The sequence below is a fragment of the Chiloscyllium punctatum genome, chromosome 43 (genome assembly GCF_047496795.1).
Source record: "Chiloscyllium punctatum isolate Juve2018m chromosome 43, sChiPun1.3, whole genome shotgun sequence".
In the NCBI taxonomy this organism is placed as follows: domain Eukaryota; kingdom Metazoa; phylum Chordata; class Chondrichthyes; order Orectolobiformes; family Hemiscylliidae; genus Chiloscyllium; species Chiloscyllium punctatum.
This window is the reverse complement of record NC_092781.1, coordinates 9,689,813-9,712,289: the sequence shown is the minus strand read 5'-3', so window position 1 is coordinate 9,712,289 and position 22,477 is coordinate 9,689,813.

Sequence of the window (22,477 nt, the reverse complement as noted above, 5' to 3'; positions counted from 1 at the left end):
ATCTGGGCTGACAACAACTGTTAAAGTTCACTTGAGAATGCAACTTTGAAACAAAGTTTTGTGATTTACAAATGAAAGAAGTGAAACCAACATGGTCATTCGAACAGATGAGAGACTTAACAAATAATCAGGGTATTTTTCAATGTATGGATTCAGTACTTTACACTGTAAACTTCTTCTACAAATTCTGTCTCTGACAATCATGTACTCCACAATCAACTGATGAAGGAGCAGTGATTCGTTAGCTAGTGCTTCCAATTAAACCTGTTTGACTATAACCTGGTGTTGTGAAAGTTTTAACTGTGAAATAGATTGTTAGGGAATACAATATCAAACAGATACAGAAACTTGGCAGTCGTACTGACGATCGAACTGTTCGGGTAATAAAAGATCTTTGGGGTCCTAAAGGGAGAGAGTGACCAACCTTAAGTCGTTGTCCATGTAGGTACAAACGACATAGGTAGAAAGAGGGATAGGGATGTAGGGCAGGATTTCAGGGAGCTAGGGTCGAAGCTGAGAGCTCGAGCAAACAGAGTTGTTATCTGTGATTTGTTGTCAATGCCTCGTGATAGCGAGTCAAGTAAGACTGAGAGATATCAACTGAACACGTGGCTCCAAGGATGGTACAGGGGGGAGGGTTTCAGGTTCTTGGATAATTGGGGCCCATTTAGGGGAAAGTGGGAGTTGTACAAACAGGACAGTCTTCACTTGAACCAGAGAGGTACTAATATCCTGGTGGGAAATTTCGTGGTGCTATTCGGGTGGGTGTAAACCAGCTCAGCAGGTGGATGGGAACCTTAAGGTGTAATTGCAATGTACGGGAGGATAAGAGTAGGAAGGACAGGGATAGGATTTCAGGCTCACTGAAATATGTTGGCAGACCGCAAAGTAGTTCTAATACCTTTTCCTTGTAAACCTCAATCATATCTAATCTAGTAGCCTGTATCTCAGTATTCTCCTTGACTACACTGTTGTTTTCTAGAGTGAATACTGTAGAAAAGTATTCATTTATTGATTCCCCTATCTCCTCTGACGCCACACACAACTTCCCACTACTATTGGCCCTAATCTTACTCTCGTCATTCTTTTATTCCTTAAATACCTGCAGAAAGCCTGATGGTTTACACTGATCCTATCCACCAACAAATTCTCATGTCGCTTCCTGGCTCTTCTGAGCTCTCTCTTTAAACCTTTCCTGCTTACCTTGCAACCCCCACCCCCCCGCCCCCCCAATTGAGCCTCCACATCTCATCCTAACATAAGCCTTCTTCTTCCTCTTGACTAGAGATTCCACTTGCTTTGTAAACCACGTTTCCCGCGCTCTATAGCTTCCTCCCTGCCTGACAGGTACATACTTATAAAGGACACACAGGAGCATTTCCTTGAATAAGCTCCACATTTCTAACGTGCTGTATCCTTCCCCATCCTATGCTTCGTAAATCTTGCCTTATCGCATCGTAATTGCATTTCCCCGAGCTGTAACAATTGCCACTGGTATACACCTACCCCTTTCTATCACTAAAGTCAACATAACAGAATTGTGATCGCTATCACCAAAGTGCTCACCTCCCTCCAAATCTAACACCTGGCCGGGCTCATTACACAGTACCCTCTCTCCCTCGTAGCCCTGCACACGGAGGTAAAAAAAAAACACCATTTCGCCTTGGACAACATCTCGATCCTGAGATAGGCTAAGCAAAGACATGCCAGTGAATTCCTAGAGGCCTGGCACTCCAACCACAACGCCATAAACAAACACATAGATCTAGATGCCATCTATTAACCCCTCAGAAAACGAACAGGAAATGACATAACCACAAACCATAGGAACCCGATCCAAGAGAAAGATATAAATAGAAAACAGAATACAACAGCTTTGCTTCACTTGGAGGTCGCCACTGATGATGTTACCTAGCCAGGTAAGGAAAAGTCTGGCTATCAAACCGAAGGCTCAGAGAGCAAACCTAGACCCAACAGAGATGGGTTCAAATGCGTATACTTCAACGCAAGGAGTATCAGAAATAAGGTGGGTGAACTGAAGGCGTGGATCGGTACCTGGGACTACGATGTTGTGGCCATTACAGAAACGTGGATCGAAGAGGGACAGGAATTGTTGTTGGAGGTTCCTGGTTACAGATGTTTCAGTAAGATTAGGGAAGGTGGTAAAAAAGGAGGGGGTGGCATTGCTAATCAAAAATGGTATAACGGCTGCAGAAAGGCAGTTCGAGGGGGATCTGCCATTGGAGGTAGTATGTGATGAAGTCAGAAATAAGAAAGTAGCAGTCACCTTGTTGGGTGTTTACTATAGGCCCCCCAATAGCAGCAGAGATGTAGAGAAACAGTTTGGGAAACAGATTTTGGAAAGGTGCAGAAGCCACAGGGTAGTAGTCATGGGCGATTTCAACTTCCCAAATATTGATTGGAAGCTCTTTAGATCAAGTAGATTGGATGGGGCAGTGTTTGTGCAGTGTGTCCAGGAAGTTTTTCTAACTCAGTATGTAGATTGTCCGACCAGAGGGGATGCCATTTTGGATTTGGTACTCGGTAACGAACCGGGACAAGTGATGTGCTTGTTAGTGGGTGATCATTTTGGTGATGGTGACCACAATTCTGTGACTTTCACCTTGGTCATGAAGAGAGATAGGTGCGCGCAACAGCGTAGGTTTTACAATTGGGGGAAGGTTAAATACGATGCTGCAAGACAGGATCTGAGGAGCATACGTTGGGAGCATAGGCAGTCAGGGAAGGATGTCATTGAAATGTGGAACTTTTTCAAGGAACAGATACGACGTGTCCTTGATATGTACGTAACTGTCAGGCAGGAAAGAGATGGTCGTGTGAGGGAACCTTGGTTGACGAGGGAGGTTGAATGTCTTGTAAAGAGGAAGAACGAGGCTTACATAAGGTTGAGGAAACAATGTTCAGACAGAGCATTGGAGGGATACAGGATAACCAGGAGGGAGCTGAAGTAAGGGATTAGGAGAGCTAAGAGAGGGCATGAAAAATCTTTGTTAGGTAGATTCAAGGATAGCCCCAAGGCATTTTATGCGTGAGAAACATGAGAATGACGAGAGCGAGGGTAGGTCCCATCAAGGACAGTAGTGGGAGGCTGTGTATTGAGTCGGAAGAGATAGGAGAAGTCTTGAATGAGTACTTTTCTTCAGCATTTACAAACGAGAGGAACCGTATTGTTGAAGAGGAGTTTGTGAAACGGACTGGTAAGCTAGAAGAGATACTTGTTGGGAAGGAAGATGTGTTGAACATTTTGAACAACTTGAGGATAGACAAGTCCCCCGGGCCTGACAGGATATATCCTAGGATTATGTGTGAAGCAAGAGAGGAAATTGCAGAACCGTTGGCAATGATCTTTTCGTCTTCACTGTCAACGGGGGTGGTACCAGTGGACTGGAGAGTGGCAAATGTTGTGCCCCTGTTCAATAAAGTGTGAGGTTGGAAGGACAAATAAGAATGTCATTTTGGAAGGACAAACAAGAATGCGGAATACAGGGTTAGTGGTAGGGTTCTTAGTAAGGGGGAGGAGCAGAGAGATCTTGGGGTCTATGTTCATAGATCTTTGAAATTTGCCACTCAGGTGGATTGAGCTTGTAAGAAGGCCTATGGTGTATTAGCGTTCATTAGCAGAGGGATTGAATTCAAGAGTCGTGAAGTGATGTTGCAGCTCTACAAGACCTTGCTTAGGCCACATTTGGAGTACATGTGCAGTTCTGGTCGCCTCACTTTAGGAAAGATGTGGAATCTTTGGAGAGGGTGCAGAGAAGATTTACCAGGATGTTGCCTGGAATGGAGAATAGGTCGTACGAGGATAGGTTGAGAGTGCGAGGCCTTTTCACATTGGAACGGCGAAGGATGAGGGGTGACTTGATAGAGGTTTATAAGATGATCAGAGGAATAGATAGAGTAGACAGTCAGAAACGTTTTCCCCGAGTACAACAGAGTGTTACAAGGGGACATAAATTTAAGGTGAAGGTGGATGGTATAGGGGTAGATTCTTTTCCCAGAGAGTGGTGGGGGCATGGAATGCGCTGCCTGTGACAGTGGCAGAGTCAAAATCATTGGCGACCTTTAAGCGGCAATTGGACAGGTACATGGATAGGTGCTTAAGCTAGGATAAATGTTTGGAACAACATCGTGGGCCGAAGGGCCTGTTCTGTGCTGTATTGTTCTATTTTCTATATTCTATGTACACCCCAGTACGAAATCTAATATGGCTTTGCCCCTTGTTGGCCTGTCTACATCCTGTGTCATGAAGCCCTCCTGCACACACTGGACAAAAATTGACCCAACTATAGTACTCGTAGTATAGTGTTCCCAGTCAATATTTGGAAATTTGAAGTCCCCCAAGACAACTACCCTGTCTCTCTCATTGCTATCGAGAATCATCTTTGCTATCCTTTCCCCGACATCTCTGGAATTATTTAGAGGCCTATAGAAAACTCCCAACAGGGTGACCTCTCCTTTCCTGTTTCTAACTTCAGCCCATACTACCTCAGTCGACGAGACCCCAAACATTCTTTCTGCAACTGTAATGCTGTCCTTGACCAAGAATGCCACACCTCCCACTCTTTTACCATCTTCTATGTTCTTACTGAAACATCTACATCCTGGAACCTGCAACAACCATTCCTGATCCTGCTCTATCCATGTGTCCGAAATGGCCACAACATCGAAGTCCTAGGTACCAATCCATGCGGCAAGTTCATCCAACTTATTCCGGATGCTCCTGACGTTCCAATTTTCTGCAGTGTTTGGATCTGAAGTAATGGAGTTACAGTATAAGAATGATTCAAAGATGGAACTCTTTAATTCAGATATTTCTCAAAAAATCTCGTCGTGCCACGTATTTCATGGAGGCAAGAGCCCAGTCGCATTTTCACTGAGTTAGTAGTCTAAAAATTCAGCGAACGCTCTGGAGACCTGGTTTCAAATCTGCAGCCTGCAGATGGTGGAATTTTAATTCCATGCAAAATAACACATCTGACATGAAAAAATGACGCAACTGGCAACTTGATCTCTTTCAGGGAAGGAAACCTCATCTGCTCTGAACTACAAGTGAGTACAGATCTACAGCAACGTTCTTTACTTGCATACCCTCTGACATGTCCTAGCAAGCTATCCTTTTTCACCAATCACTTTGACGTTTCAATAAAGAAACAAATCCAGATGGATCACCTGGCATCGACCAAAGCACTGGGAAAGATCATGGTCCAATAATATTTGCCACCCTGCAAGTCCTCCTTACTAACATCTGACAATAGTGATAACTTTGCTGAAGTTATTTCACATATTAGTCCGACATTGGCCTAATTTTGGTTGCACAGCTGACCTTGGAGACAATTAACCAGACCTCACCTTCGCCATCATAGATATGTCCTGCCCCACTTACAGGACAGTCCAGCAGAGGTGTTGGCACAGTGGCCTCCAATCGGAAGCAAGTTCACCTAGAAGTCCTCCACATGGATACTAGTCCCTTGCCATCTTGTGACGTCAGATTAAACATGGTTAAGAAAACTTATGCTGATTACCACATCTGAGGAATCAGAACTGCGAGATACTGCACAATGTATGGGATAAGCATCGAGTCTGGAATTTCAACAAACTGTATAATGGATATTTGGGAGATTGCAATATCAAACACCGACAGTGTATAAGCAGTAACAATTTTGATCGACCTGTTTGGGTCCTAAAGATAAAGCTGCTAGAATGGAGCCATGGCAGATGGCGAGGGAACGATCAAGGGTGTAAAATACAATTGATTTCATCCTTATCACTCTGCTGAGTGCAGATACATCTGCACAAGAAAATATTGTCAAGAGTGACTACCGCATAGTTCTTGTCGAGACGAACTTGAAAACCATCCAAATTGTTAGGTGGCACTGTTACCATGCTAAATGGGACAGACGTCAAGCAGATCTAGCAATTTCAGACTCGATAAAGCCTGGTTGGACATCATCAACAACAAAACCTTCCTCGAGCAAAATCTGCAACATATTGTTGGGCATGACCCGCACTCAAACCTGAAAATTAAGTGATAGAATCAAAGTTGTTCAGTGGAATGTGCAGGAGAGTACAGCAGGAATAGCATCTAGCTATAAATGTGGTGTCAACAAAATGAAGCTGCAAAACACGGCTCCTTCGAGGGAGGGATGAGCGAGGTAAAATTGACTAGGAGATGAGCCTCGCATGAAAGGCAGTGAAACAGCAATGGCGGGAGCTTCTGGGAGTAATTAAGGAGGCACACCAGTGATTCAAACTGAGGAAAACAAACAATGGTATAGATACGTTCAGGCAACACAGTGATGAGATAAGTCAGGGATAGCGTAAGAGCAAAACAGAGAACATATAACGTGGCGAAGGGCCGTGGGATACCGAAAGAGTGGGAAGCTCACAAAGATGAACAGAGGGCAACAGAAAAGAAATAGGGAATGCAAAGCTTAAATATGAAGTTAAGCAATCCAGTAATATAAAGGAAGACTGCAAGAGTTTCTTTAGATAAATCAAGGGAAAAAGAGAGGGCAACGTGGACGCTGGGTGGCTGGGAACTGACGCTGGAGAGGTAGCATTGGAGAACAAGCAAATGGATGAGAATGGAAATACTTATTTCCCGTCATGCTTCACAGTGGAAGACAGGCAAATATCCCAAAATTTCAAGAGAGTGATGGAGCAGAGCTTCGTATGGTGACCACCACCAACGAGAAGGTGCGAGAAAAACAGAGTGTCCTGAAGGTGAAAAAAACACCTGAACCAGCTTTATTGCACTCAATAGTTCGAAGGGAGATATCTGCAGAGATGGTGGATGTGTCAGTTTTGGCATTTCAGGAATCGCTATAAACAGGAATGTTCCGAGAAGACTGGAATATCACGAACGTGACGCTCCTGTTTAAAAAGGGAGTAACTCAAAGGAGGAACACTTGCTGACCAATTAGCCCAACTTCGGGCCTGAATAAGCTACTGGAATCCATTGTTAAGGATGCGATTTCGGAGTATTTGGAAGCACATGGGAAAATAACAGAGAGAAAACATGGTTTCATCGAGGGGAATCTATGCCTGTCAAATCTGCTGAAATTATTTGAGGAAGTAATGACCAGGTTAGACCGAGGAGAGTCTGTTATCTAACTTGATTTCAAGAAAGTTTTGGCAAAATGCCTCACAGGAGACTACTGACTAAGTCGAGGTTCCATGGTGTCAGAGGTAAGGTGCCAGTATATATAGCAGCTTGGATGTGTTATGAAGTTGAAGGTGTGTACGTTAGCTCTAAGAGAGAGGAAATACTGTTTTGCACTGAGAGCTGACAAGCATCTGTCATATGACTAACCAACTGAGTGGCTTGGAAAATTAAAAGTATGCAACATTTGGCTGTGACATTGGGCTGTGATACCTGAGTTCGTTGCTGTTTTGACAACAATCCGAATTCAACTAATCAGCTTAAATTATGCACCAGGATACTAAAAGACACTCTTGTTTGAATTTATTGTTTTGTTAACCACGAACCAATGCGACAACCTGATGTCTGGATTAAAAAAAAACAGGCAGTTGAAACATCAGGGAGAGTATTGATATGGCAATTACCATTGAAAACAGTGTCTGTCAAAAGTACCTCCCCGTCTGAAACATATTCGCAACAAAAGAAGGAAGACGACTCAGGGAGAACTTTAATGAAATTTAAATTAGTGTTTTATTGGAACAGTATATTGTTATAGAGTTGGAGGCTGATAATAAGCAGTTAGGAGATGCGGGGGTATTAGAGGTGTGGTTAGCTGTTCTTCAATGTGCACTCATAGAGTTAACAAATAACTAGATGCCTTTTTTGTAAGATTGGATTTAGGAGTTCTGTTTTACTCATATATTAATAGATTACGAGTGATGGTGAGGTTTTTTTGGGTGTTTGGTTTAATTAACTGAGGGGTTCACCACTATGTCGTTACAGCTATCTGGCAGAAATCTGAGAGTGGAGATTAACAGATACTTCTCAGGATGGCAGCAGGTGACAAGTGGTGTTCTGCAAAACTCAGTTTTGGTGCTACAACTTTTCATTTCATACATTCATGATCCAGATGAAGGAACTGGGGTTATTCTGACTAAGACTACAGTGGAAACAAAGATAGGTAGATGCACAGGTAGCATTGTGGGGACGGCTGCAGAATGATTTGGACAGCTAAGGAGAGTGGGCAAAGAAGTAACATATAGAGAGAAACCTGTTAAAATGTGAGATCATGCACTTTGGTCGGAAGGATAGAGGCATGGAGTATTTCCTAAATGGAGAAAAATAAAGAATTCTGAAGTGCAAAGGGACTTAAAGTTCATGAGTCCATCAAGGTAAACTTGCAGGTTGAGTCAGCAGTTAGGCAGGCAAACGCATTGAAGACAATTGTTTTGCTTGGACTGGAATATTAAAGCAGGGATTTACTTCTGAGTTTCTATCAAACTCCAGTTAGTCCATATTTGTATTATGCACAGTTTCGTGCCCCCATATCTCAGAAAGTATATATTGGACCTGGATAATGAACAGAAAACATTCATGAGAATGATCCCAGAAATGATAAACTTACCATATGAAGAGCTTTTGCGGACTCTGGTTCTATACATGAGATTGACATCAGAACAGATTGCAGGGTGATGTAGTTACTGTAGTGAGCATGATACTGTTGTTGAGGGAAGTTAGAAATGTTCACGGGGGGGGGGGGTGATGCATTAATTAAGATGTGGTAGAATGTAGGAACTAAGGCAAATTGAATTTCATGGCTTAAGGGAGAGGAGTGCTTCGACTGAAAGACTTTGGATGTTATGCCTTGGAAATCAGCATCCTCTTTCTTTGGATTGTTTCCTTTCATAATTAAGACAGGGAGGAACAGTCACGTTGCCAATCATTCTGTGCTGCAGTGACTGATTGTTACATTTTATTTACGTCTTGTCTGAGAGCAGTGACTTCCCAACTACATTATGTTCTCATCCTCTTTTCAGTTAACTCAGATCACTTTTGTATATTGCATTTCAAAAGTTTTCAACCTCTCAGTGATTGAAAGTTCAAACTATTTCCAAAGCCATTGGAATGATATTTTCTTGGTGGAGTGAGACACCCCAAAGTTGCCCTTGTGGGTAATGTAAAAATAGAACTGTACCTGTGCAGTAGGCAGCACACTGATGCAACGCCTTCAGTTCATAAACAATGTAACTGCTACAGTTTTTGATCTTTATCTCATGGGCCCAGTGACATTGATTTCTTTGCCAGTTTATACAAACTCTCCTGGTCACTTCCCCATCGGCCATGGTGGGATGAGAACCTGTAATAAGGTTGATCAGTATTGAAGAATGTAATCAATGTGAACAGTGATGGACAGTGAACATCTGTCTAATCAATTATGAAATTACCCTGTAACCACGCTGTTCCAAGTGTCGAGCAGTGCTGTGATGGGGCAACCACCTCTGGCATCTTCCATCCACCGGAGCTGAAACGGCAATCACAGAGAAAGCTAATGAATGGCAATCTTCCATAAGAGCATACCCAATTAAAGTTCCTTGATGTCACCATACTTCCCATCCCAAAGCAGGTTAATATTCCTCAGAGGCTCATCATAGTCATGGACCCATAGAGGTTCAGAGCATATGCCAGAAAAAGGCCTTTATCTCATTGTGTTGCACCAGTCAAAAACAGTTCGAAAACCAAATTTTCAACGGCTTGTCCATCAACCTTCTTTGCTTTAGCATTATAAGTACCCATCGAAATATCTTTTTTTATAATGTGAGAGGTTTTCACTTAGTCTTCCTCATGAACAGTAAGCCTCAGATTACCATTACCTCTGGGCAAAATCATTTATCCTCATATGCTGTCTCGACCCATTACCCTAATTTTATGCCTCCTGGCCATTCATGTCTCCATCAAGGGGGACGAAGAAAGGATGTTCTCTTTGAACCTATCTCTGAAAATCGTAACTTCTTTATGCATTTTAATCATGTTGCCTTTCAATCACCTCTGCTACAAGGAAAACAGAAACAGTTTTTGACGTCAGTTTTCCGAAATTAAAATCTATAGCCCTGTCAACGGCGCTTTAGATCGTTCCAACTCAAGCTACATTTCATGGAAATTTCTTCCAAACCATCTCCTGTACTATCACAATCTTTCGATTCTGCATATTCCAGAATTCCGCACAATTCTCGGGGTGAGGCGTGTAAAACGTGTCGCCCAACTATTGCCCCGACTGTACTCGCCTTTGAAATGTCCATTCCAGGAAGTAGTGGTGAAAAGCATTTTGAATGTATTTAAGTTTGCATTTAATATACTCGTGACTGACAACAGGTTCAAAAGATGCAGAGTCTGGATGGGAAAGATGCCAATCAGACATAGAGTTGGAGTGACATAGAGATGTACAAGACAGAAACAGATACTTTGCTACAACTCATCCATGCCGACCAGATATACTAAAATAATCTAATCCCATTTTCCAACATTTGGCCCATATTCCAACAAATCCTTTCCATTTGTACAACCGTCCTGATGGTTTTGAAATGTTGTAATTGTCCCAGAGTCGATTACTTCCTCTGGCAGTTCATTCCAAACACACACCGCCCTCTGCGTGAAGAAGTTGCCAATTGGGTCTGTTTTAAATCTCTTCACTCTTCACATTGAAGCTGTGTCGTCTCGGTTTGGTCTCCTCGCCCCAGAAATAAAAAAAGACCTTGACAATTGGAGCACTGCATGCCCCTCGTGACGTTATAAATTCTATCAGTTTACCCCTCAGCCACTGATGCTGACGGCAACCAACATCAGGAGGAGCATCGAGACCTCAGTCGATCTATCTCGACTTCAAATTTCATTTGTCTGCTAATCTGCCATATTTCCAAATTCGACTGTAAGTCTGAACTTTTGTACGCTGCATGACTTTTGACACGGATGCTATTAGATGTCCTCGGTCCTCTAACATTCTTGTAAGCAATTTCTGAACTGCAGTTTCTCGCTGATCAATGGAAAGTCTGAAAAAAACGTAGTGCAGGAAATAGGGCATGTGACTATAAAGGATGATAAGATGTAATCACTTCCAAGGATCGTTCCTCGTCATTCAATATGATCATGATTTGTTTGACATTCGTTGTGTCCACTTTTCAAGCCTTTGCTTGAAACCCAAGGTTCTCATCCTCATTAAACATCTATCCATCTCAACGTTAAAAAGATCCAGGACTCTTCCCCAAAAGATCTCTTTAACAAGCTATTCAACACATCATGAGAAAATAATTCTGTCCTGTTTTAAGTCTCAAATAGATGCCCCTTTTATCTTTTTTTATTTGTTGTGCTATTGGATTCGACCATGATGGGCAATATCCTCAAGCTGAATAAGAGCTACAAGCATTTCAATGAGATTACCTCTCAATCTTCGAAACTATGGCAAGTCCTGTCCCAATTCGTTTAACATTTGCTCATTAGAAAATCCCTCCTCATCTCGGATAATCTTGTTAAACGACTCTACGCTGCCTCGCATGAAAGGCAACATCTCCAGAAAAAATGGAATCAAAACTGCTCACAGTTCTACTAATGTTCTCTGACCAGAAACTTGTACAATTGCAGAAAGTCTTTCGTTCATTTATACTGTAAGCCCTTGAGATAATGACGAACTTTCTGATTACCTACTGTCTCTGTTTGCTTGCTTTCTTTGTCTCGTTCATAAGAACACACGAGGCCGTTTGTGTTGTGGCTTACTGCACCTATCCCTCCCCCATTTACATTATTAGATCGTCGACCGTCCAAAGTGCTCAACTTCTCATTACACCCATTTTAAGCATTATTGCTCACTTCTTTAACATGACAGATGAGATAGATTACTTGCAGTGTGGAAACTGGCCCTTCGGCCCCAAAGTCCACACGACCCTCCGAAGAGCAACCCATCTCGACCCATTCCCCTACATTTACCCTTGTACCTAACACAATGGACAATTTAGCACGGCCAATTCACCTACCCTGCATATATTTGGACAGTGGGAGGAAACCGGAGCACCCAGAGGAAACCCACGCAGACATGGGGAGAATGTACAAACTCCACACAGACAGTCGCCTGAGGCGGGAATTGAATCCAGATCTCTGGCGCTGTGAGGCAGAAGTGCTAACCACTCAACCACCGTGCCACCCATTGACCTATCCATATCATTTTGTAAACTCGTTGCATCCCCTTCACAACCTGTGAGGCTCAATATTTTATTCTCCTCCTGTTTAAAATGCCTCCATATATCTAGACTTGTCTCGCTTGGCCTTACTATGTCGCTATTTTGTTCGTCATCTAGAAACAGCTATCGTTTCTCCTGTGTCTCTCTGACCCGTCTTCATCGGTGCCTATTTGCATTGTTACACATCCGACCAAATCCATCATGACCTGTCATGAGATAGTCGCGACATATCCTTTATCTGACTTAAAGGTACTTGTGAAGTGTGGCATTCCAGATGTGACGATATTGGTCAAACTGTGTTGGTTTGAGCAAAATATATTGTTTCCCGACACCAGCGTTAAAATACAAAAACTTGGCATGACTTTAAATCTATCTAAATACTTGAGAAAATAGTCATATATTATTGATGACTCATCAACTGTTCCAACATAGTACCATTTCATAAATACATGCTTGACAAAAAAGCAAAATTAGGAAGCGGACTTCCAGTGTATGTGATTTTCTCCAGTGCAGGACAAAGCACAAATATAGCAGCAGATTGAGACCTCATTCTTTTTTTCTGCAGCAGAGGGAGGGTTGTGTGTTCAGTTCCAATTCCGACAAGCCCAACTCCAACAACTGACAGCAAAAACTAAAACACTATTACTGTGCGAGCCAGACTCTCACGCTCATGCTTCTTTTGTCCACTTTTATGAAAGAACCAAAACTATTGAGTCATCTTTACATGGAGTAGATTATCATGGTAACGTTAAAAACACTTGTTTCCTCGAGAAACAAGATGGAATATATCCTTCTTAGAGGCCAACCTGTCACAATGTTTAATCGGTTATTTTTCCACCTGATGGTTCCGACTTCACCCAGTTCCCATCCATTCAGTCAAACAAAGGTAGTCTCATGATGAAAAGCACATTCTCCATCTTTAATGGATTATTGCCAGGTAGAAATTTGTATTACCTTTTGAATCGATACCATCCGTGTTTAAGGTGCACATCACATTCTGCTTTACCAGTACATTCAGTCTCACGGCAATTCAAACTTCTCCAGGGCTGTACTAACACGTTGTGAAACACACACGGGTCAGTGTCTCCAGATTCTGCAACTGTGTGACAAAAAATGTTTAGTAGTGATATTCAGCACTGTTACAAAACAAGGGAGACGTATTATTCTCTGAATCACAGAATCATAAAATAGTTCAGCATCAAAGAGGCCCCTCAGTCTGTGAAATTGCATGGCAAAGAAAAAAACACTGATCCCATTTCCCATGAATCGGCCAAAGCATTGCGTTCAATGACGCCACAAATGCACATCGAAGGAACTTATGAAAGTCGTGAGTTTACCCATTTGCAATACTTTCCCAGACAGTCCATTTCAGACACCATCTCCACGAGACGATGGGTGAAGTTCCCTTGAAACCGCCTGCACTTCAGCATTAAAAAGTGTGCCCTTTTGCTCTTTGAGCCGTCAAACCAAGAGTACAGCTTATTTACATTCCACACTGGAATTGCCCCTCATAATTGTGCACAGTTGCATCAGATGATGGGGAGGTGCCACTGTAGGACAGGGGTGGACAAAGTTAAAAATCACGCAGTACCAGAATCACCAGCATCCCCACTGACCCGTGGCCGAATACTTTAACTTCCACTCCCACTCCGCCAATGACTGCAGGTCCTCGGACTTCTCCATCACCAAACCCTAATCTTCCGACACCTGAAAGAAGAACGTCTCTTCTTCCAATTTGTGACACTGCAGCTGCACGGGATCAATGTAGATTTTACCATTTTCCTCATTTCCCCTCTCGTCGCCTTAATCAAATTCCAAACCTCCAACCCAGCACCGCCCTCTTGATCTGTCCATCTTCCTTCCTGCATATCTGCCCCCGCTTCCTCCCCGACCTCTCACTCACACTCCCACGTTCACCCACCTGTCACAATCCCAGCTTCCTCTCCCCAGGCCGACCCTCCCCCTCTGTTTATCTCTCAGACTCCCACCCCGAACTACACTCCTGGTGAAGCCTTATGCCCGAAACATCGATTCTCCTGCTCCTCAGATGCTGCCTGACCTGCTGTGCTTTTTCAGCACCACACTCTCGACTCTGATCTCCAGCATCTGCAGTGCCCACTTCCTCTTGCCTGCAGGTCATGTAATTTTTCAGTAAAAATGCAATGTGTTTGCAAATACATTGTGTTTTTGCTCAAAAAGGACACGACCTGCAGGCAGTCAATGCAGACAGTCAATACGTATAACATTTCATAAATCCTACTTTCAGGAGTTAAGTACAGGAGAGCTGTGCCTGCTAACAGGTAGTCAAGGCCAAATGTAACAAGAAACAACGAAAATACTTTTTTTATACGAAGGCACTTTGCAGATTTGTAGTAATTTCGATGAAAGGACTTTAAAATAAAAAGTCCTCAGTTTGTCACTTCTGAGACCAAAATATGAAAATCTGAAAAAGATCAAACAACAGAACAGCTCCGAAGAAGCAGCAAATCCTGGAAATGTCAGCGGGTTGAGGACCTGTCCTAACATTAATCAGTTAATAGCGAATTTGGGTCTCAGGCTTGTGCTCACTTACTGGAATGGTATAATATTTGGTACAACGTGGAACAACTTCTGAACTGTTGTTTCAGTATTTGATTGCCTGCTAGATTTCGGAATAAGTAGCCGAATTAGAGGTGTTCTCTTGTGAATTGCCCTCAATAAACTCATGGCTGATCTGTGGAATAAATTCATCGACCAGCCATTTACTCAAATTCCTTCATCCTTTACATCATTCAGCAACAGATAAAAAACTGTCTCTGATTACAAAAAAAAATTGATCCAGCATATGTTTATGTTTATGGAAAAGATTTCAAAAATTCTACCAGCCCTTCTGCCTGGAAGTGCTTCCTAACTTTTCGCCAGAACTGTCTAGTCCCAATTCTGAGACTATGCTCCCTATTTCTAGAATCTCCAGTGGAAATAAATGATATTTCTTTATTTTCTTTCTTCTTTCATATTTGAACATTCTGATCAGAGAAACAGGCCTAATTTATACATTCATTCCCGAGTCTATGTGTAATTCCTATAACGTATAACCTACATCATTATCCCTCCAAGGACAGTATACCTTTACAAAGACGTGAATCCCAGATCTATTCACATTACTGTCAGTGTGTGATTCTTTACTCAGAAAGTAGTTGGAGCGTGGAACGCACTGCATGCAAAAGTAGCAGATTCGCCAACTTTAAGGGAACTTAAATGATTGTTGGATAGGAATGCGCAAGACATAACCTAGTGTAGATTATATGGTCTTCAGACTGGTTTCACATGTGGTTTCACATGTCATCCACGTCACAACAAGGACTGAAGGGCATGTAGTGCAATGTAATCTTCTATGGTCTAAGTTCTATATTCTATCTCTCCGAACAGTCCACACCTCCTCTTTATTTCTACTACATGCTGAAATCCAGCTTCCCTCCTTTTTTTGGAATGGGTTTTTCTCCTGACTTGGCTGATCAGCTATTTCCACTTACCTGCTTTTTCCCATGATCCTTGTATTCTCTCATGATTAGGAATCTGTCATCTCAGCTTTAACTAAACACAAGCATCCTATGATTGTTTGGGCAAACATTTTCAAAGTTGCACAAGATTCGCTTACTCTTTTCTGTTGTCCTTCCTTCTAAAATGAGCAATTTCACATTTTCACACCTTCGAATCCATTTGCAAACAGTGGTCCACTGTCAGAGCAAAGATCTTTCTGCAAAATTCCAGGCTGCATTTCTTCTTGCTAATCTTATGATTATAAGATAGAACCAAATAATCAGGGAATAAAGCAGCCCAGAAAAGTCCTTCGGGCCATTGAGTGTGTCTTGCCACAATACACCAATGACTACACTTGTCCTACCCCTCACTCGACTCATAACCGTGAATGTTATGACATTTTAAGTGCTCATGCAATCACCACCATCCACCATCTTGGTGAAATGGTTCTTCCTCGAATCCAATCAAAGCCACCTTAAAACTATTACATCTCATTGTTATTTCGACTGTTGAAGACGGAGGTAGGAGGGGGAAGGTTTCCCATGTATGTCAGCGCAAATACTTACTCGAAACTCTTGACAAATTTCCTCATAAACTTTTGGACCTCTATCAAGTCTTTTTTTTTTCAAATTTCTCTGCTTCAAAGAAATAGCCAAACACATGCAGCTTTTATTCATTGCTAAGATGCTGCACCATAAGCAACAAGCAGGTGAATCTCCTTTGCACCCGATCCAACACAATCACATCGCATTTTAAGTGTGGTAACCAGAACGTCATGCAATATTCCCGCTGTGACTGACCAAAGTCCTGGACTTCTCCAATGTGCAACCCTTGCTCTTATAATCTATGCCAGGATTTAAAAAGTCAAGAATTATGCATACCTCCTCAACTACCCCAATGCGTTCTCTTTCCACTTTTAGCGACCTGCTTAGGAGCACCACAAATACCTTATTTCTCCGAGTTATCTCTCTTCTTGACATTGACATTGAGTATTCGTTTGACATTGTCCTTTATTTTTCCAATTCAAATGTCCTTGCGCTTCTCAGAGTTATCTCCAATATGCCACTGACGTGTTTACGTGACCAAATCCAATCATTACCCCCACCCCCCCACCCCCCAACTACCCCAACAACATCAGTGGCACGGTAGCTCAGTGGCTAGCACTGCTGCCTCAAAGCACCAGGGACTTGTGTTCAGTTTCAGCCTGGGAGGCCTGTCTGGTGAAGTCTGCTCATTCTTCCCACAACTGCGTGGGTTTCCTCTGAGAGCTCTGCTTTACTCCCATGGTCTAATTGTGTGCCTTTTAGGTGGATTGGCCTTGTTAAATTGCTCCAGAGTATTCAGAAGTGTTGGGTAAGCAATGGGAAATGACAGTTTACAGGGATAGGGTCTGGGTGTGGTACTCTTCGGAGTGTTAAAATGGACTCGAATGGCATGCTTCCAAACTGAAGGGATTCGATTATTTTTTTACAAAAAATCATTGACAATCAAGGAGTCAGTCCTGATCCATGCCGAATATCATCGCGCAACAGGATCCTGTCAACCAACAGCTTTCAATAACAACACTGCATTGTTGAGCATCCTGTCTTGAAATAAATGCAGGTTAATTTATCAGAGGGAACAAAGAGATTGATGAAGGCAGAGCGGTCCATGTGAACTATATGGACTGCATTAAGGCGCTTGAGAATTATCCTCGTCATCATCAGGTTCGCGAGGTTAGATCTCATGGAATGCAGGGAGAACTGGCCATTTGGATATGGAATTGGCTTGATAGTAGAACACGGAAGGTGTTGGTTAAGGGTTGCTTTTCAAACTGGAGGCCTGTGACCAGTGGTATGCTAGGGAGGGGTGATGGATCCATTGCTTTTGGTTACTTGTATAAATGTTTCGATGTGAACATTGGAGGTATAGTTACTCAGTTTGCAGATGACACCAAAATTGGAGCTGATGTGCACAGTGAAGATGGCTACCTTAGAGTACAAATGAGGAGTGGCAGATGGAGTTTAATTTAGATAAATGTGAGGTGCTGCATTTCAGAAAGCCATTATCAGAGCAGGATGTATTCATCTATTGGGAAGGTCCTGGAGCGTGTTGATGAACAATGAGACGTTGGAGTGCAGGTTTATAGTTCTTTGAAAGTGGAGTTTCAGGGAGACAGAAGACATTTGGTATGCTGTCCTTTTTTGGACAGAGCATTGCGTAAAGGAGTGGGGAAGTCATGATGCAGCTGCACAGGACATTAGTTCGGGCACTTTTGGAAAATTTATTCAACTCTGATCTTCCTCCTAGCAGAAGGATATTGGGAAACTTTAAATGATTTAGACAAGATTTGCAAGGATGTTGCCAGGGTTGGAGGATTTGAGCTCCAGTGAAAGGCTGAATCAGCTGAGGCTGTTTTTCCTGCTGCATCCGACGCTGAGGAGTGACTATGTAGAGGTTTACAATTGATGAGATGTATGCTTCGGGTAAATAAATAAGATACTTTCCCTGGGATGGTGGAGTCTGGAACGAGAGGACATACGTTTAGAGTGAGAGGGAAAACATTTACAAGGGATCTCGAGGATACGTTTTTCAGGCAGAGGGTAGTGGGTGTATGCAATGAGTTGCCGGGGAAGTGGTGGAGGCTGATACAATTCCAACTTTTAAAAGATATCTGGATGGAAAAATGAATAGGAAATGTTAAGCGGGAAATGGACCAAGTGCTGGCATATGAGATTAGATTAGGTTAGCCTATCTGATCCACATGGATGTTTTGTACCAAAGAGTCTGTTTCTATGCTGTAGAACTCTATGACTTTGTGACTACATTATTTCGGATATGATGTGATAGACATTTGAAAAGGAGAAAAGCTCAATCAATAAGTCGCTGTGAGTCCCACCATTCAGTTACTTCATCTCACCTCTGGTACTCACCTTCTCTCGCTTTACTTTGTTTTCGGAAGATATTACCAACAGTCACAATACCTCATGGCATCACACACCACATCACCCTCCCCACAGTCACTATGTCACACTCACCTGAATCATTATATCTCAAATCCCTCAATCATCGCATCTCACTCACTTCAGTTGATATGTCACATGCACCTAAGTCACTGCATTCTACTCACTTCAGTTACTGCATTAGTGACCGTGTCATCAGTCATTGTATGACACACATCTTAATAGCTACATACCCCTCTCTTCAGTGACAGAATCGCAGTCACCTCAGTCACTACACCTATATGCCATGCCGCATCTCATTCCCTTCATCACGCCACGGCACTCTTGCCAGTCAGTGTATTCTTAATCCACTCTGGCACAGCACCCACTCGGCTCAGTCACAGCATCTCCCTTTCCTTATTCAATGAAGACGGTATATCTCAGGTATATCATTCCACTCCCGTCATCTCTGCAACCTCACTGCCCTAACTCAGTGCTCGCTACATCCCTCAATTTCTGCATCAGCGTGCTGGTCTTCTTGTGGTACGTGATAGTCCCTCGGCCTGAAAAGGCCTCAGCCTTTCCTGGCCTCGAGGCAATTCCAGAGCGATCTCCCAGCGTCATGAAACTCATCAAAAGCCATTAGCCCAAATTCCTTCATCCTTTACTTCATGCACGCACGGAAGAAACATTGTCTCAAATTTAACAAGAAACACTGATCCATCATAAACTGCCATCTACTGAAAATATTTCAAAACATCTACCACCTGGTTAGTAACTGGAAGTGCTTCCTAACTTTTCTCCAGAACCGTCAATCCAAATTCTCAGAATGCTCTCCTTATTTCTCGAATTTCCAATGGGAATAGTTTACATCTTATTTTCTTCTGTTCGTATCTTGAATACTCCGACCAGAGAAATAGACCTAATTTGTCCAATAAGTCTGGAAATGTAATCACTGAAGTCTATGTGTCATTCCGTTTACCCAACATCATTATCCCTCCAAGGACCATATACCTTTTCAGTGACGTGAATCCCAGATCTGCTCACATTACTGTCAGAATGGTCTAACTAGGGTTTTGTATAGCTGCAAGAATACATTGGCTCACATATACTCTAGTCCTATAGATACAAAGGTCGTATTGCATTATCTTTCTTAGTTATTTTCTGAACTCATTTGTGATATTTTAAAGGACCAAGTAACTGATCCCTTCAGTCAGTCTTTATATTTATATTGGTCAAAAAGTACCCTGATTGATTATTTCCGTTCCAAAATAGATAAACACACACTTTCCTGTATTGAAGTCAATCTGCCACAGTTATTCCCATTTATTTATTATTTTAAAATCCTTTGTAACTCTATGCAATCTTCCAAACTGTATATTATTCTGTGTAACTTTATGTCAAGAGAAAACTCGGATGTGATCCTGTCGATGCAACATCCAAGTTGTTAAGAAATGATGTGAATAATTAAGAGCTATTGCAGGTGTTTGTGGGACACCACTCGTCACATGCTGCCAATGGGAGCACTGCGAATTATCCCCATATTTTGTCACTTTGTACTCAAAATTTCCAGCTATGTGAGCAACTTGCTCTCAATTCTGTGGGATTATAATTTAGTTAAAAATCTAAAAATGGGGCTTTATTCAATCTCTTCTCGTAGCACCGAAGAGTAACGTGCATCAACATTCTGCAGCTATTTTCCACTTGGGTCCAAGCCCCCCCCCCCCCCCCCCATCCAATTCAGTGCATTCCATCATCTCCCTCCCATCTACTCCTCCGGCTGTTAATATGTGTTCAGATTCTTCCAGCATGTTTGAAGTCCAAAAGCTTATAGGTTAGGGATGAGCAACATAAGTGCGATCCCTGCTTCAACTGCCGTCGTTCTGTGGTTCATTCCTGCCCCTACCTATCGAGCAGCTGGAAATAAGGTGTGCCTTCAGACAGCAAACTGAAGAAGAACTGTAAAAAAAGAATGCTCAGTTTGCTTTGCTGTAACTCTTTGCATTGTTTATTTACGAAGCAGAATGTGTGTAAATTCTTTGGTGTGACTTTGATGTTAAAGGGACACATCGTTTTCAATCATTCTATAACATAACAGAATTGTACCTGTGCAGTAAGCGTGTTTTTCCTTTGTTTTCATCAAAAAATACACAAAGTAACTGGAACAGTTTTGAATCGTTATCTGTGTGGTCCAACGGCAGAGGTTGCCATTCCAGTTGAAACATACTGTGCCATTTGTTTTTCCCTGGGACTCGGTGGGATGAGTTGCTGCAATAACGAGTTCACAATTTGATTATCTTGCTTTTAGGGGCTACAAATGCAAAATACATGTTCTGTGGAAAGAGTGAACGTACCATTTAACCATCCTGAAGCTTCTGTGGAGCAATGATATGCTGGAACAGCGGTCTCTGGTATTTTCCATCCACCGGAACTGAACAAAGGAGAAAGAGCGAACTCATCACAATTGTTTAATGGCTGTCCCATTCGAGAGGTATTCACACTGTGTTCCAACGGTTTCTCACAATGGCCACCTTCAACTTGCTCTTTTCTCTTAAGAGTTGACACCTTATCTTCTGTTTCCATTCCCTATCATGACATATATTTCTAATGCTTCTAATGTTGCATGATATCCATGCAGCAATAATAAGCTGACAGTTGCATTCTACGGAAGCCTCCACATATTGCCATTCATGGCGATGACTAGCATGAGGGGACATGGTTATACACTCAGGTGTGACAGATGTAGGACATATGTCAGAGCTAGTTTCTTTACTCAGAGAATAGGCAGAGGTGGAACACACTGGCTGCAACAGTAAATTGTCTTTAGATAGGCGTACAGACAAGAACGGAATAGCATAGGTTAGATGAGATTCAGATTGGTTTCAAAGGGCGGTGCTACATCGCGTGCCGAAGGGTCTGTGCTGCGCTGTAATGTTCTATGTTCTATATTCTATCTCTCCGATCAGTCCACACCTCCTCTTTATTTCTACCTCATGCTTAAATCCAACTTTCCTCCTTTATTGGGAAATCAGGTGTGATTTTCCTCGACCCATATTTTATGTAGTGAGTTATTAAAGTGACAGGACCATAAAAAACATGAAGATCAACAATCAGCCCATTTCGACCCTTTGCGACCTCGGCCACTCACTACAATCCTGGCTAATTGCACTTACTTGCCTACTTCCATGATCTTTGAATTCCGTCATGATTAGAAATCTGTCATCTCAGTTTAAATGAACACCAGCACACTATTATTCTTTGGGCAAACATTTGCCAAAGATTCACAACATTCTCATACTCTGTTCTGACGTCCTTCCTTCGACAATGACCAGCTTTAAACTTTTGCACCTTATTTGCTTCCATTGTCTGAGCTTCTGCTAAATTCCAGACTGGATGTGTTCTTGCCAGTCTTATGATGATTATCTCTCCAGTTCATAGAACTGTCGGTTTAGGGAATAAGACAGGCCAGAAGAGCCATTCGGGCGATTGAGTCTTTACTACCAGAAAACACGAATGACGCGACTCATTCAATCCCACACTCGGCCCATTGCCTTGTATGTTATGACATTTTAAATATTGATGGAAGCACCACCATTCACCTGTTTGGTGATATGGTTCTTCCTCGATTTCAATCGAAACCACTTCAAAATTATGCCACCTTGTTCTTATTTCGACTGGTGGGGATGGAGGTTGGAGGGGGAAGGTTCCCCCGTGATTATCAGTGCAAAAACTTTCTAGAAACTCTTGACAATTTTCCTCATACTATTGTACACTTCCATCAAGTCTTCTTTCAAAGTTCTCTGCTTCAAAGAAATAGCCACACATATGCAGCTTTTTTTTATTCATTGCCGAAGTGCTGCATCATCGGC